We start from the raw sequence: 16,732 nt of genomic DNA, 5'->3' as shown, positions 1-16,732 counted from the left end.
TCAATATCTCTAACTCTTTATTGAAATGATCTTTTGCTTCCTGAATTTGCTCTGTTAACTGTCGATTGGTGCGATCGTTCAATGCCTGCATTTGCTCTTTCATCTCATCGTTTGCTTCCCTAATCATTTTAATTATGTACATTCTGAACTCCCTTTCTGTCATTTCTTCTGCCATGCTGTCATTGGATTTTATTGATGTAACATCTAGATTTGTTTGGGGCATTTTCTTCCCTTGTTTTCTCATATTGTTCAGGAATCAGTGGGTCATTAAGATATTGCAGATTTCCTCTATCAACTTATAATGTCCCTGAAGATTGCTAGTATATCCCCTCTTATCCTTCAGTAGCCTGAAGTCTTGGAGGAGGTTGATAATGCAGAGCTCCACGAAGAAGCTGCCTCTCTAGGGGTGGTGACCCTCAGTTGGCGTATATTCCCTGCTAGTGGGCAGAGGTGCCTCCACTTGTTGACCAATGGTCATCCAATGGGGAACTAGACTGCGGGCTGAGGCAAAGCCTGTTTATGCCTGTGTCTCTGGTTTTACTGTCCCTGTGGGAAAACCTCCCCCAGCCGGGAAGACTCACTCGGTGGGGACGTCTCGCTGTTCAGTTGCCCTCCTAGAGGTCCCCTCAATCTACAACTACCACCTGGGCTGGGCTGTCTTCCTCTGCAACGATTCCAGGGGCCCAGGACCTACGTCCTGGGCCTGGGAGCCTCACCCTTCGCAGGCGAGTCTCCTTAGGCTGCCTCTCCCAGAGAATCTGCCCGCCGCCCTGGAAATTTCGCTCCGCCCCTAGGCGTGTCTCTGTGCGGCTCTTCCAGCAAGAAGCCACCTAGCTCCTGGGACCCTGCTCTGCACCAATCACCTGGCTATGCAGCCCCTCCTCTGAGCCACCACCTGGAGCCCCGTACAATAGCTCCGATCCCCAGAGACCCGCCACACACCTCCTCCTCCGGACAGCCGCCCGGTTTCCGACGCAGTCACTAGGAGCCCAAGCAACTCACTTCACGTCTCCTCCTCCCGCCAACCACCCGTAGCCCTAGGCAGTCACTCCAAGTCCAAGTGACCCGCCCTGTTCCTCCTCCTCCTCCTCGGGGTAGCCCCCCGGGTGTTCAGGAGTGGTGGCTCCGAGACCAAGTGACTCACCACGCTCCTCCTCCAGGCAGGCCACCGGTGTTCAGGAGCGGTCGCTTTTAGTCCAATCAACTCACCACTCGACTCCTCCTCTGGCAACCACCTGTGGCTCTGATGCAGTCACTCCTAGGTCAAGCAACCCGCCGCGCTCCTCGTCTTCCTCCGGGCAGTCCCCCGGTGTTCAGAAGCGGTCGTTCTGGGTCTAAACAGTTCACCACGCAGCTCCTCCTCTGGCAACCGCCTGTGGCTCTGATGCAGTCACTCCTAGGTCAAGCGACCCTCCGGGCTTCTCCTCTTCTTCCGGGCAACCCCCTGGTGTTCAGAAGCAGTCATTCTGGGTCTAAACAGCTCGCCACGCAGCTCCTCCTCAGGCAGCCATCTGGAGCCCCAGTGGTTGCTCGAGTCCAAGCGCTGTGCTGAGCCGCCTCCTCTACGATGATCCCAGTTGTCCGTGTTTACCACTCCAGCGGGGGGAGGGGCATCATGCCGAGCAACTCCACTTCACAAATTCCCTGTGTTCCGGGCTACCGCCCCATCCGGGTCGCCTCCCCAACAGGAGAGCCTCACCCGGCGGCTTTGAGTTGGTCCCAAGTCTCTCACTATCTCCTCTTTTGAATCTTGCGTCCTGGAGCAACGTGAAATGCAGCCGCCCTCTAGTCCGCCATCTTGGCCCGCCCGAAATCATTTTTAATGTGGGCTAATACTTCACTGTAATCAGCTGACCAAAGCCTAGCTAGTACTTATGGCTTCAGTGTTTGCTTCAAAGACCATTCACAGTGTGCACTCTTTATTCAGTCTGTAATTCTCACCCGTATGATAGACTCTGCAGATAAGAAAGCAATAAAAATGCATCACTCTGTAGGGCATGTGGTCTAGTGAGTGGTCTATAGCTGCCTCAGAGCAGTTCATATCATGTACTCTTTTTTGTTGTTGTTTATAAGAGCTTTGTTGATTTATAATCTATCCACCATGAAATTTCTTTGTGAAGTGTCCAGTTCCAATTCTAGGGAATTAGCTTATCCACAGTGTTGTGCACCTATATCAATGTCTATAAATTTTTTCCTCTACTCTGAAAGAAAACCCTGTACCCATTTGTAGTCATTCCAATTTATAACTCTTCTCTAGCTCCAGAAAACATGAAACTTGTTTCAATAATTTGTTCATTCTGAACATTTAATACAGAAGTAATATACAGTGCCTGGTTTTTTGACAATATCCATGGCCCTACTCTTTATGAATTTGAAAAATTTTGTATGCTCTGAGAACCGTTTAGTTATATCTTGCTCTTGTGCAGAAACCAAGAATTATGGCACTCATAGAATTTTTGAATAGCATCTCATGATTAAATTTAAAGCAAAAATATACTTAATTGTTCATGGAAAATGTCCCTGAATTAGCACAATTTGTTACATTACTATTATTCTTAACCCCTTTAGGAATATATAATAAGTAAATATTGAAAAGAGGTAATGATCAAAATGGTAGCTTAGAATGTAAACTTGAACATAAGAGTGCATGGGTTCAAATCCTGACTATGACACATCACAGCATGAGGCCTTGAACACATGACAGCCTCTCAGGAAGAAATCTTCCATCCCTCTGAGGACACGAATCATGTTTTTGTCTGGTGTCTCCATACTGTACATGTTAGCTTTATGTTATCAGATTGCTTCAGTATCACATGTTGGTGTTCAAATAAGGCTGTTTTACTTAAAAATGTCCCCAAACATATGGGGAGCAATGAAAAAGAGGTATCAGGGCATAAAACTTGAAGGATGATTTAACTGCAGTACTCTGTGTCTAACTAGTAAAAATCACTGTGGAGGGTTTGGTAGTGTTCATGTTTTCAGATATCCATTGAACATCTTGGAATGTATCCCTTGGGGTTCAGGGGGTGGGACTGCTCTATTATTACTTTTTTGAGTTTTTACATCAAAGGTAGGGGCAATGGTGGAAATATTCTCTTGTTAGTTCAAGCAACTCTAAGAAAGCAAACTTTCATTTTGTGTATTTGATTACCCTCAGGATCTGTAGGTATAAAATTTATTGCCTTAATCCTTTTGTGAACAAGAGTCCAAATTCTTCATAATGGTATGTTGAAATTAAACTGATGAATTAGTACTAAAATGAATGCTGTGAGATGAGTTTTAACTTATGCAAGTTTTAAAGGTATTATCTGAGCCTGGCTTGGTGGCACATATCTGTCATCCCAGTCACTTGGGGGACTGAGGCAGGAGAATCACAAGTTTACCAAAAATTTCTGGTATATTTCTTGGTTAGGAACTGGGAGTGAGAAGCATACCTTCTTGCTTCTTTTCCTTGTCTGACACATTAACCTTGAAAGTAAAACCTATTTTTGTTGACAACTTCCCTAGATGTTGTTGGTCCATATCAAGGCCCTGTTTTATCAGACAAAAAAATGTACTGGTAATCCAGATTATCTTTCTTGTGCTCATCAGATATGATGGTGTTTATGATGTCTGCTGAAGGAAGAGTTCTACACTCACAGTCTCCATACACAACAGGAACAAAAAAATGTTTTGTTCTCTCTCTCCTCCACATGTGTCTCATGCTAATATCTTAAAGCTATGTAATCTACCTGCAAGTGTGTGTAACTACATGGTTGCAAGTGTATGCATCAAATAGCACACACATTGATTTTACTTCAGATTTTGATAATTAGATGTGACAACTTTAATTTGATAATTAAATAATTAGATTATGTTGTTCTAATATTTTAAAACTTATTAGAGGGTTAAAAGTCTTTGACCCTTGTGTGAGTCTCAAGAAAAATGATACTGATTTTTAGAGTATGATTTGTAATGGAAATAAAATATCTCACATCAGAGAAATGAACTTCCATGTTTTTGTCTCCAAGTGTGGAAGTTTAGGTAGAGAATAGAGCTGAAACTTGTTTCATACATACCTTTCTTCCTTTTAACATTTTTAATTAAAGAAAATATTTAAGAATAGGATTTATGCTTGGGACTTGTCCCTTTTTTATTTTTTATTTTTTACTTTACTATAAAATTATCCTATTAGAAATTTCTGATGTATTGAGGGATTCATATACCACCAAAAAGGATATGTGGAAGAAAGACTGTTTAGACCATGTGTCTAGGGGTTGTGTGTGTGAGTGTATTGTAACCAGCTCAGTTTAGTTTGTCATGGTTTTTCTCACTTAGCAGTGAATATTTTCTTGATCCCTGGGCAAACTAAAGTGTTTCATCATCCTGACTTTTTATAGCTCCTGGGCATTATAAAGCTTGTTCTGTTGTGTCTTTTCTTCACTACTTCCAAAGGTTCCACATCTAAAAGGAAGTATGGAAATTAAAAAAAAAAATCTAAGATTCGCTAACTATCCTAAAAATGCTAAGCAAGGCTGAAATATTGTGTGAAGGGATCTCAATTTCTTTTCAAAGCATTTCTCTTTGTAATGTATCATTGTCACTACTAAAAGAACTTGCTTTTGATTCTGTTTATAGAACATTATTGAAATTAGCAATTGATAGGTTTCTTGGGATTAGTGAAGGAGGGGAGTGCCAAAGTTGAGTGGATCGAAGAAGGGTAGATCAAGTGTGACTTGAAGCCATGAAAATTCTCTGCCTTGACTTTTTCAGTGTAGCCTTCTGGTTAGGTGATCAGTGGTGATTTTACAGACTGTTATCATTTCAGGAGATTGTATCAAGGGGACACAGGATCTGTGAATTATTATTACTTAAAAATGCTTGTGAATCTGCAGTTATTCAAGAGTTTAAATAGAAGGAATGGAAGGAGAAACATGAAACCTGCTAACACTATGAGAATACATTTTATTCCCAAAGGTTAGATGGTTGTGAAAGGCAAACTCCTCTAGAAACTATGTGTAGCTTTTCCTGGGGCAGGCAGTGTATTAAGAACTTTAAGACCATAGATGATCAATATGGTAACAACACAGTCACTGCTTGTTTCCTGTTTGACGCTGTGCATGCCAAGTTCAGCATATGAATATTTTAAAACTTCAGAGACTTCTGAGTTTTCCCTAGAGATCTGATGTACCTACCTCATACCCTAACGTGCAGTGAAATAAACAGGAATCTGTTGTCACTACAGTCTGGTGGTGCAGAGCCTAGGCTCAGACAACAGACCATTGTTCACATCTCAGTTCTACCTCCTCTTGTTTGTATGATCTTTCGTGAATCACTTACTGCTTGGACTTTATTTCTTACATATAATATGAGATCAGAGAAGTCAATATTGTATTTATCATAGGGGTGCTCTGAAAAATAATGAGACAATGTAAGCAAATCATAAGTGCTCTGCAGATGCCAAATCTGCTACTCTTATTACTTTTTATTTTTTTTTTTTGCGGTACTGGGGATCAAACTCAGGGCCTTGTGCTTGCAAGGCAAGCACTCTATCAACTGAGCTATTTCCCCAGCCCTACTCTTATTACTGTAAGCACGTATATGGTGGTGCACAGAAACTCAGAGACAGATTTCATCTTTGCATTCCACAACTGTGATTTTTAGAAAGTCTTAGCCTTCCAAAACTTGGTCTCTTTTTATGGAATCTCAGTATGTCTGAGTAGATTACAGGTCAACAATCTTCCATATCCCATCTTCCTGGATATGGAGGTAATTTTTTTTTTTTTTTGCGATGCTGGGGGTCGAACCCAGGGCCTTGTGCTTGCAAGGTAAGCACTGTACTGACTGAGCTATCTCCCCAGCCCAAAGGTAAACTTTTTAGAGGCAATAAGGACATGTTTGAAAGCACAGGCTCAATTCTCAAAGGCTTCAATTTAATTTGTGCCTCTGATTCAGTTCTGAGCTATGCATTGCTAACTGCCCATCCATAATTTGTTCTTTCTGCTTTCCTACAAGAATGGGGTTTTGTTCTAAACAGAACATGGAAATCACAATTACTAGTACTTTTCCACTCCTTTTTTTTTACTACTACTTCTATTCAAACTACTGCCCAAGAAATATATCTACCAGTGTCCCTACCCTCTGTCTGCATTGTGTTTATTCAGTTAAAATTTTATTGAAATACCTCACTGATTTGTTTAAATCTTGGCCAAGATTCCTTTCTAGCTCTATGGGCAGAGTTGAAGAGTTGTGGAAGAGACCAGGGAACCTGAAAACCTTAGCAGTTTGCTATCTGGTTCATTGAGAAACATGTTTGCTGACATATCAACTAAGAAAATTGTAACAGCTGTGTCCTTCAGTTTCCTGGTTTCCCTCCTACCTGTGAGCATCATATGGCCTGTGTTTCCCTCCTCCCTTTTCCTGCTAGTTGTATTCAGCTCTTTATAGGTGAAATGCTTCTAGATGTGGTAGCTCTCCTGATGTACACTACAAACTGAGTGAACCATCAAATAATTACATTATTTTTTTAAATCAGTAAAGATTACATAGTGCATTTCTATTTTTAAACATTCTTGAAATGATAAATTCATAAAAATGGAAATGACTTAATGGTGACCATGAGTAGTGGGTAGATCACCAGGGGAAAATAGGTGTGATTCAGAGGTCAGCATGAGGTGCCCTGGTGATGGAAATTGTCTTTGCTTCAGCTATATCATCTTTAATGTCACAATGTGACCTGCTGGGGGTTCTATAAAAAGTGGGCAGAGGATGTCTCTCTTTTTTTAACATAACTATACATAAATCTACAGAAGTCTCTAAATAAAATTTTCTTAATTGAGTAAATAAAATTCACATGTTTGAACCATAAAAGTGATTGTCATCCTAAAGTTTTTCTAGTTTTCTTATAAGTCTAGTAAAACAAATATGGAAAATTAAAAAGTATGAACAATAATCACAAAACTTATCATCTAGATGGTTCATGAAAATATCTTCCAGGAAGAAAACTGGTTGTACATCTACATAATTCTCAGCAAATTTTGTTTTCTTATTAATTATACTTTTCAATAAAATTTCATAGTAAAAAATGTTCTCAGGCAAAATAAATGAAAATATATTTTCTGTAAGTTAATGAATTAGAAACCATGTGTTCTTCAGAAGTTTAGGAGAAAAACAATAAATTACCTTGGAAATATTTAACCCTCAATATTTTAGTGGAGCTTGTAATGATACAGAAAAATATGAAAAAAATATTTTTATATGTTTCTTTAACCCTGGTGAAGAGAAATATAACTTAATTATTTAATCCCAGATTTCAATTTACAAAATGACTCAATTCTTTTCTCACAGACTAAATCATTGAGCAAAAATTACAGATAAGTGAAATAAAATTTTTACAAGTAATAAAAGAGTTAACCAAAAATACAGCAATTTGTTTTCATGTAGTAAAACATGAAAGGAGGTATTTATGAAAGACTGAGGGAGACAAGGCTCAAAAAACATTAAATAAATATTAACTTGAAATTTATGTTTTCAAGCTATGTGATCATAATTGAGTTTTGACCTTTAAAATGTTATCACATTGAAATCACTGGCACACCTAAATTACCTTCACCTGACAACATACACAGTCATTGCTGGTGACTTCCATCAAACCCAGAGTAAACAGTTTCTTAGTGTGATGTTATTTCAGAATACAGGTAATGAATGCTACAGTTAATATCCCTAAAGTAGCTAGCAGCAAAACATGTTTACTAATGTGTTTTAAAGACCCCACACAGGAGGGGTCTTCTATGAAACATGCTACCTAGCAGGCTTAGTACATGTTTAGTTAGGAAATTCAGATTACCTGGGCAAGCTCTTGTACAAAGATTGCATCTCCATTTTCAAAAGGTCATTTGAAATCAGCAGATCCTCCTTTCCTATTTTACAGCTCACCACTGAATTCTAAATAGTAGTAAACAGAAGGAGAAACAGCAGAGTTTCAAAGCTGTGGACTCTGAATATTTTGATTCAGTGATTGTACAACACATACTTGGGGTTGGGAACCAGGCCTTGTGAACATGGAGGTCATGGGCAGGCCAGAGGACTGAGAGAGTGGGTTAGGTGACTGGCACTTGACATCTGAAGTCTAACGGATGTCACTTAACAGTTAAGAAGAAGGCTGTGCTAAGACTCAGACACTAATCAACACAGGTTTAATCAGAGTAATGGAACTGGTTCTTTTAAGGACTGGAGGGAGGAGGTCACAACTTATTAAAGGTTTTACATGGCTTTACTGAAGGAAATAAAAAACTTCAGCACAGTCCACTCTAGCTAGCTCAGTTTTTCTCTCCTGGATTCCACATGAATTAAAGGTGCACTGGGTCATCCATCCACTGCCTCCAGACCTAGCGACAGGCACTCATCAACCACCGGGTGACTTTGAGGGAAAGGGGGAGACCAAGAAGCCTGTGCTTGCCAAGTTTGCAATGCTGCATCCCCACCACAGGGTCCACAAGTCCAAGCCCACTCCAGGCAAGAGTCCTCCCAGCTTGCCCCCACACTAGGCCTCCCAGGCTGCACCACAACCCGAGACCACCACAACAATCCACCACTCTTTGCCCACAAAGAGGCCCATGCACCCAGCATCCACCCATCTTCTGTAGGCACCAGGAACAATAGCACTTGCAGCACCAGCAGCACCCACCGTCCACCACAGCCAGGGCCAAATTTTGCCACACACTACTGTTGGAAGAAATCCTAGGTCCTGACTGGCAGTACTGAACATCTCAAATGTGCAAGGAAAACTTGTGGGGAGGAGCATTCCACTTCAGCTACCTGGGAAAGTAAACAACTGCCCCAATTTCTTTCAGCTTTACCAAGAGAACTCATAGGAAACTGGTGGTCTGATCCCCTGTGGAACATTTTTTTTTTCCTGTGGAACATTTTGATTGGACAAGAAGGCTATAAAATGTATACCTGTTCCCACAATAAACCAGTTTGCAGGCTGCTCACCACAATCCTGCTTCCATCCAACTCCCGTAGTCTGGATATTGAATCCGCACCCTTACCCCGAGTATAAGCTAGCCAGGCACAAGTGAAACTGCACAGATCTACATCAATATAAATGGAAAAATTTCAACACTTTGACAAGACAAACTACATTTGGTGTCTCACATGCACCTCGGGATATTCAAAACAGCTGAAGAATTAAAGGAGTATATTATTGGGCCCTTAGAAAAATTTGAAACCTGGCATTCAAGACAACATTGAGAAGACTGGAATTATGCTAGTTGAAGGTCAAATACTGTGTAATACTACTTACATTAGGTATTTAATATTCTTAATTCTATGAAAGGAAGGGAAGGAAGGAGGAATGGAGAGAATAAGAGAAAGAGGAGGAGGAAGAAGAGGAGGAGGTAGAAGGCAGGCAAAGGAGGAATAACCCCATAGTGTTCCTTCAACACAGTCAGGATCCCTGCTCAAAGTGGCCCTGTCCATGCATTAATAGCCTGCTACTGCTATTATAATTTTTTAATTGCATCTTTGTGCTTATGTTTCATGAGTGAATTCCAAAACAATAGACCAGACCACTTGAATGAACATAGCACATACATGTAACCACATGTGAAGGATTATGGAAAGTAATATTGCTATAAAACAACTCCCCAAGAAAAATGGAGATATGGTGTGATTTGGAATGAGGGGGGAGAAAATTGTTCAGACATTAAACATCTCCCAGCATATTCTTTCCTGATACCAATGGGTCGTGCAGAAAAGGGCAGACACTTAATGCTGGGCCCTAAACCTTCACCTTCCCACATGGCCAATGACTCCTAAATGACTAGGGACAAAATGTAAGTACTTATCCCTCAGGGTCTGGTTTTCACCTATTCAACTAGCCCCTGAGAGTCAATACTGTACATACATGATTTTCAATGATTGCATCATCCTCATTTTACCCTATAAAACCCAAATCCCCTCTGTAACTGATGGCCATTTTTTTTCTCACCTGGAAAGTGGGCCCTGACAGCACCCAAGTCTATGAAGGATAAAGCCTTCTCTGAATCTGTTGAGGTCTGCTTCCTGTCCTTTCGAACTTACAGCAGGTTTTCTGCATCTGACCTCCTCATGCATATTAAGGAGTTTTAATTTCCATAAGCACAGAAGTCCAGTGGGTCAAAACTATGGGATCAGAGAGAATATGGGGTGTAAGATAAGTGTATTCCATCTTCCAATAAATACACACAGGGAGGTTACTTAATCCCAGGAAGACCATACTGGGGTGGGTCAATGAGTACTAGATTCAAATGCAGAAGTATAGCAGTGTATTCTTCACCAAGACCGAGGAACGCTGTCTTCTCCTTTGGCACTCATAGTACTTCATTGTGTCAGCCCACCTCTCCAGTTGAGGATGTGAATAGAGAGGGAAAGCAGGACAATCTTCAGTCAGGTTCTTTTCAGTTCTTTCCAACTCACTAACATATCAATGGTATAAATTGGGAGCAGTCACCAAAGTGTATTGAAAACTATTGCATTTGTCTGTGATTCATTTTAACTTTTCAGGAATGAATAAACTAAACATAGGTTCATGATCTATAAAATATGTCTTCTTGTAATTTTCCATTTTCAATTGACATTGAATAATAAGTGATGTTAAAAGTCTTACTAAAAAAGTATAATTCTGTTATTTCTGTAATGATAAATTCAATAAAGAAAAATAAAATGCACCATTACATATAAAGAGTTCTCAGAATCCTTCTGTAAACTGGGGGGTCATCTTCATACCCAGAAAATTGGTTCTCCTATGCTTGATCAGTGGACCTTGCTGCAGAATAGAGGAAAGCTTGCTGATCCAATCTTTGTTTACTGTCCTGCCTCTGAAACTATGGGTCACGAGCTTATAGTAATGACAGTTACTTTCTTAGTTGGAGAATAATTTTATTAATAAAATTAATTAAGAGTTTAAAGAAAGTATAGGCTTCTTGCAGAACTAGTACTGAAGGGCTCTCTAATTTTGAAAAATTCCATTAACCAATCCAGCAGACAGATGTGCAGATAATTTTGGATTCTAGAAAATGTTTTAAGTACAGTTCCACCATGCTCTAGCATCTAAGTAGGAATTAGAACTTCTTTCAAGGGAAAAACAGACTTCAAGCATAGTTATGTACTGGTGGAGTGAGAGAGGTGCCCTGGAAATATCTGAGATAAATGGAGAGATGCAACTGGAGAAGAAAGTGAGGGCAAGTTTCTGAAGGAGGCCTTTATCTCAGGTAGGAATGGACTGGGGGAAGAGAAGTGAAAGGATGAGGGGTATGTTTTAGAATAACTGAGCAGGTTAAACATTGCTATGGATGGTAGCATGATGTCAGATACCAAAAGGTATCACTGAAGCAAGCATTCAATATAGGCAATCACTGTAGATAGGTAATGAGGTCCTATCCTGAAAGTGAATGTCAGTTTGGATCTGGGATATTGAAATCACTCTCGGAGTTATTGAATTATCAATGCCTCCAGAGTCCTTCCACCACCCTTACCAAGATAACCTGCCCCTTCTCAACCTGTTGCTAAGGTAACCTGTCCCAGGAATTGTCCCTTATTGCAGGGAATTGTAAAAATTGCTAATTAATGCCTCCAGGACAGCTATTTCCTGGGTTACTACACCTTGGCCCTTCAAACCCACCTGCTTCTCAGCTTTTGACCATCGCACCTGCATTTCCTGAATCTACAGAGGAAGGAAAGAGATAAGGAGGAAGAGAGCTGAAAACCAAAACATAAAAGCAGCAAGATGCTCTCACTTCTGGGGATACCAAGACATCAGCTATGTCCCACTTTTCTCTGTCGGGAGAAGTCTATGTTACTATTATTTAAATAAACTTTGCTTTCCAAACATGCCTTGGTGAGCTTCTCTAATGTTCAAACTTGAACATTTGAGGAAGCACAACAGCTGACTGATAACTGGGGGCTTCATCAATGCTCCATGCCCCTTAGTGTCTTAATTCTCATGTCACACCAGTGGAACAGCAGCCCTCACAAGGATTGAAGCAGGAATTCTTGGCATTTTTATTTACATCTATGTCCTCTATTTCTAGAACAGAGTCTCATCCAGAAGAGTTTTATTTTGAAATACAAAAGAAGTACATTTCCATATGGAAAAATAAACTTTAAGAGTCATAATGCAGATCACCTCCCTACCTATTCCGTACTATCTTTTAGAGAATTACAAAATTGGGACTTGGTCTTACACTAGCCTCAGAGACAGGCATTGCTCCTTGTACTACTTTACAGATGCAGTGAGACTGCCAATGTTGCTCCTGGCAATTGTCATGATCACCTCCCTCATCTATGCTTATCTCACTGCCCAGGCACCAGGAAGTCCCTACACCATGGGTGAGTGAGATGAGCTTTGGCATCTGACCTAGACTCCAGTAACATCCACACCACATGTTTACCATCTTTGGACCACCAGATTACACCATCTACACAGCAAATACCAGGAGAAAACTCTGTGAACACACATCCAACAATTGTTACCTCCATGAAGCAAAATCTCTATGCAAACATTCACCAAGACCCTTCCCAGAAATCCCATGGATACCAAGTCACCTCAATACATGGAAAGTTGACAGCAACTAGTGAGAGGAAAGAACTAAGGAAGGCTTTACCATGGCATCTTCTTCCTCAGTCCATTTCCTAATTGTAAAAGTGAGAAACAGAGGCTCCAACAGAAAAGACTCTGAGCTCGCACATAAAGCAGGAAAAGACCAAGTGCCCTGATTTCTTATTTGGACCACAGCAAAATTCGACATGATTTCCAAAGCTTATGTGCCTCTTTGGGCTTCCTGGGCATCCTTTGCCTGCTGCAAATGCACCCACCACTGTCTACTTAACTCCTCTCCTCCTTGTTTCCAGACTGAGCTCACCTGAGCTGCCCTGAACCAGCTGCTCACCCAAATTTTTTTGAGACTGGAGACTAGGCTTTAGGGCTCCAATGAAGTCCATGCTGCTGGCTCCAACCATTTGTTGGACTGCACTGAGCAACTCTTGATTCCACAGGACTCCATCACTTCAGGTCCACTCAATTTTATAGGCTACTCCCAGAAGTTGGGTTCCACTTGGCTGTGATTTGCAGAACCATACCCACTTCATACCCTTGCTTCACTGTATTCTGAGCACCTGCCTCCTCCTCTTCTGACCTATTTAACATACTGGAGTCTCACATTTCCCTTATAGCCCTGGAAACTTCTGATGTCTGACTTGACCCACTTCCACCCACATCTAATAGCATCCCAAATGGCTCTGCTCTTCTTTATCCACCAGGCTATTCAGTCAATCTCACTTGTACATACACCTACCATTCCTTCCCAATTGGCTGCTCAAAAACTCCTGTAGAACTCCATCTGAATGGAATGGAAGGGATCTTGCAGAGTTGCCCATTTGTCTCATACACTGATTAGGTTGAGGAACAAATTAACTTGGGGTCTGGTCTTATCAGCAACCCTTATCTCCAATGAATGACCTTGAATCACTTTGCTCATCTGAGTCAGTCTCACCATTTAAACAGTACACCTGATGATAATACTTTATTAGCATAAAGGTGAGCACAATTTGATTGTTATCTGTGTGTCAAGCAGAGTATGGAAGTAGAGGAGATACAGGTGAGCAAATAACAAGGTCCCTGCCCTGCTTGTGGAGTAGTCTAGCCTGTATTAAAAGTGTGTGTGTTTGCACAGGACCTGCCCTTTTCTTTTCTGTAACCCTGTGCCATTCAGCTTTTTTCTTAGCCTTCCAGCACAGGATGGGCATGGCTTCTTGGCAAAAAGTATCAGCTGTATCTTCCTAACCAGCTAGTGCAGGACTTCTCAGAATGAGGCATGATGTGTTTCTGACCATGACCTTCTTTCTCAAAGTTGGATCTCAGAAGGAGAGACTCTAAAACAACCTCTGTGTAACTACTGTTTATTCTGTAAGACTGACTCAATTTAGGGGAGACAGGACAGCAGTTGTGGATATACACTATAAGTTGCAGAAACAAATATGGGTGCTTTAAACAAAAACAATATGTTAGAGGACAGTGGAGGGATAACAGGAATCTGAGGGTAAAGTTCAAGAAAGGACGTACTTGGCTGTGCCAGGTGATCTCAAAGTCCCAAACACCTGTATCAATCTCCATAGATGCTGCTGGTTCATGAGAAAACTCTGAGTGTTTCTGCTGTCCCCTTATCAGTGCTCAGTTTCTAAATTTCCAGAGAAATTTTCTGATGGACTTCGTGTAAGTATTGGTAAATCCTTCCCATTCAACTAGGAATCAAAGGATGAGTAGAAGTTGTCTAAATGGCAAAAGAAAGGACATTCTAGGTAAGAACAATATGTATGTCCCTACAGAGAAACTGGGGGCCTCTCAGAATCTTAGTCACACTATGCCAGATGCTTTCTTTGTAATGTCATTCAATACTCAAATCCCTTCAAAAACAGTGCTAATATTTTGGAAAACAAATTGCATTGTATTATAAAAGTTCCAAAGGTTCTTATAAAGAATTCAATGTATAGAGCAGAATACTGGAAAACTGGTTAGGGGATGGGAACCACAAAAAACCCAGTACCCCAAGTGCCAGATTAAAGGAGACATCATTACAGTTGACTTTCAATTCACATAGATGGAGAAATGAAAAAGGGAGGGGGCAGAAAAATATTTGATTAATATGAGATAACATATGTATGATAATTTTTACTTATTGTTTTAGTTGTTGAAGGACCATTATTTTATATTTTATATTTGGTGCTGAGAATCAAACCCAGTACCAAACACGTGTGAGGTAAGCATGCTACAACTAAGCCACAACCACATAACTATGGTAATTTTTAAACAGTGATTTCACAAGTTCAGATGAAAGAGAAATAGTTGCTAACTTGATATATTTCTTTTGTGACCAAAACTATGATACAGGATCACCTCAATGGTGTCATTAAATTTTTGATATAAAAGTGCCCTTTAATAAGAGCATTTTCAAAAAGACTGGATTCAATGTTGCATTCTTCCTGCCTCAGCCACCTAAGCCCCTTGGATTAGAGGCATGTGCCAGTGCACCTGGCTATTTTAATTTTTATTGTTTTAGGTGCTGGGGATGGAATGCAGAGCCACACACATGATAAGCACTTGTTCTGTCACTGAGCCACACATCCAGTCCCAAACCTGTCATTTTGAAGTACTAGCAACATATAATTTTTTTTTTAAATGTAAGGGCTCCATGGAACAATTGAGTGTGTTCTGGAGTTTGACCAGAGCAACCAGCTCTGCTGGGGTGTCTGTGCAGGAGAAATGCTACAGGGTTTCAGGGGGCATGGTTGGATGGGAAAGAAGCAAGGATAGACCCAGGCTTCTGATCTGAATGAACCCTGATGGGTTGTTTTGGGAGGACATGCAATAATGGTCAGGTTGAGACAATGTTCTGTCATGCATGCAAAGGAAGAGTGCATTTGGGAGCTTAAGCACTGAGCCACATCCCACTCCCATTTATTATTATGAGAAAGGGTCCAGCTAAATTTTTCAGGACCTTGCTAAGTTACAGAGGATGATTTTGTATTCCCAATAATTCTGCCTCAGCCTCCCAAACCATTATAATTGCAGGCATGCACCAGTGTGCCAAACCTAAAGTAAATTTTAAAGTTATTTTTCCACACAAATGTGGATTTACTTAAACTTATAGTATAAAAATATACATATAATATTTTGACTAATGTTAAAAAAATTAAAAGAATGGGCATATGCTCTTTATATGTACAGAAATACCACAAAATAAGAGAACTGTATTTTAGTGATCAATTGTGACTGATAAAAGTTTGGACACTTATGGACATTTGATTTATATATTTCCTCTTATATCTTTTGTCTGGACTTATCATGGGAGACAACCCCAAATCACAGAATGAGTGAATGGAGAAAATTGAGTCAGGTTATATGTACTCCTCAGGCCATAAAGACAATGTAGGCCAAATAGGATACAAAGGTCATAGAGGCTAAGAATGTCAATTAGGCAACTCAAAACAGAGATTTTGTGGAAAATAGAGGCTTCCAATGTAATAGATTATATTCAGGCCACAGAAACTATGCACACCATGAAGGCTGTTCAAGTTATAAGGGGCTGTGCAGATATGGCATAAAGGGTATTTAGGCCATGAAAACTACTCAGGCCAGTAAGGCTACACAGATCATAGATGTTAAGTAGGTCACAGAAGTAGTTAGCTCCTTTTTGTTATTAACACCATAAAGGCTACTTAAGTTATAGAGTGGATACAGTTCACAGAGGCAACAAAAGTCATAGATGTTGTGCAGGTTCCAAAGTCTGTGCACATAATAGAGGCTAATAGATCCATGAAGGATTCTCTGGGAATTTGGTAAGACATAAATTCTCCATGGTTATGAACATTAAAGAATGTGCACAGGGGATATATGTAAAGAAATTTATAGAGCAATACTGCCAACACAGGGCATAGAAGTTAAACAGGACATAGAGGGTATGGAATACATAGAGGTTACATAGATAATATGGGTTATGCTAGTGGTGCAGTCTACTGAGTACATAGAGACTACTCAAGTCATAGAGAGTATCTAGGAAGTAGAGGTTATGCATATCATAAATACTTTGAAATGCATATATGATGCTCAGGCCAGAGAAGCTAAGATCATCATGGAGACTGTAAATATTTTAGGCTAGCTAAGTCATAGAAATTTCTCAAGTAAAGGAGGCAATGTAGGCCTTAGAGATGTCAAAGG

This window comes from Sciurus carolinensis (assembly GCF_902686445.1).
Source record: "Sciurus carolinensis chromosome 14 unlocalized genomic scaffold, mSciCar1.2 scaffold_126_arrow_ctg1, whole genome shotgun sequence".
NCBI lineage: Eukaryota > Metazoa > Chordata > Mammalia > Rodentia > Sciuridae > Sciurus > Sciurus carolinensis.
The sequence above is the reverse complement of the archived record's forward strand: the minus strand, read 5'-3'. Positions refer to the sequence as shown.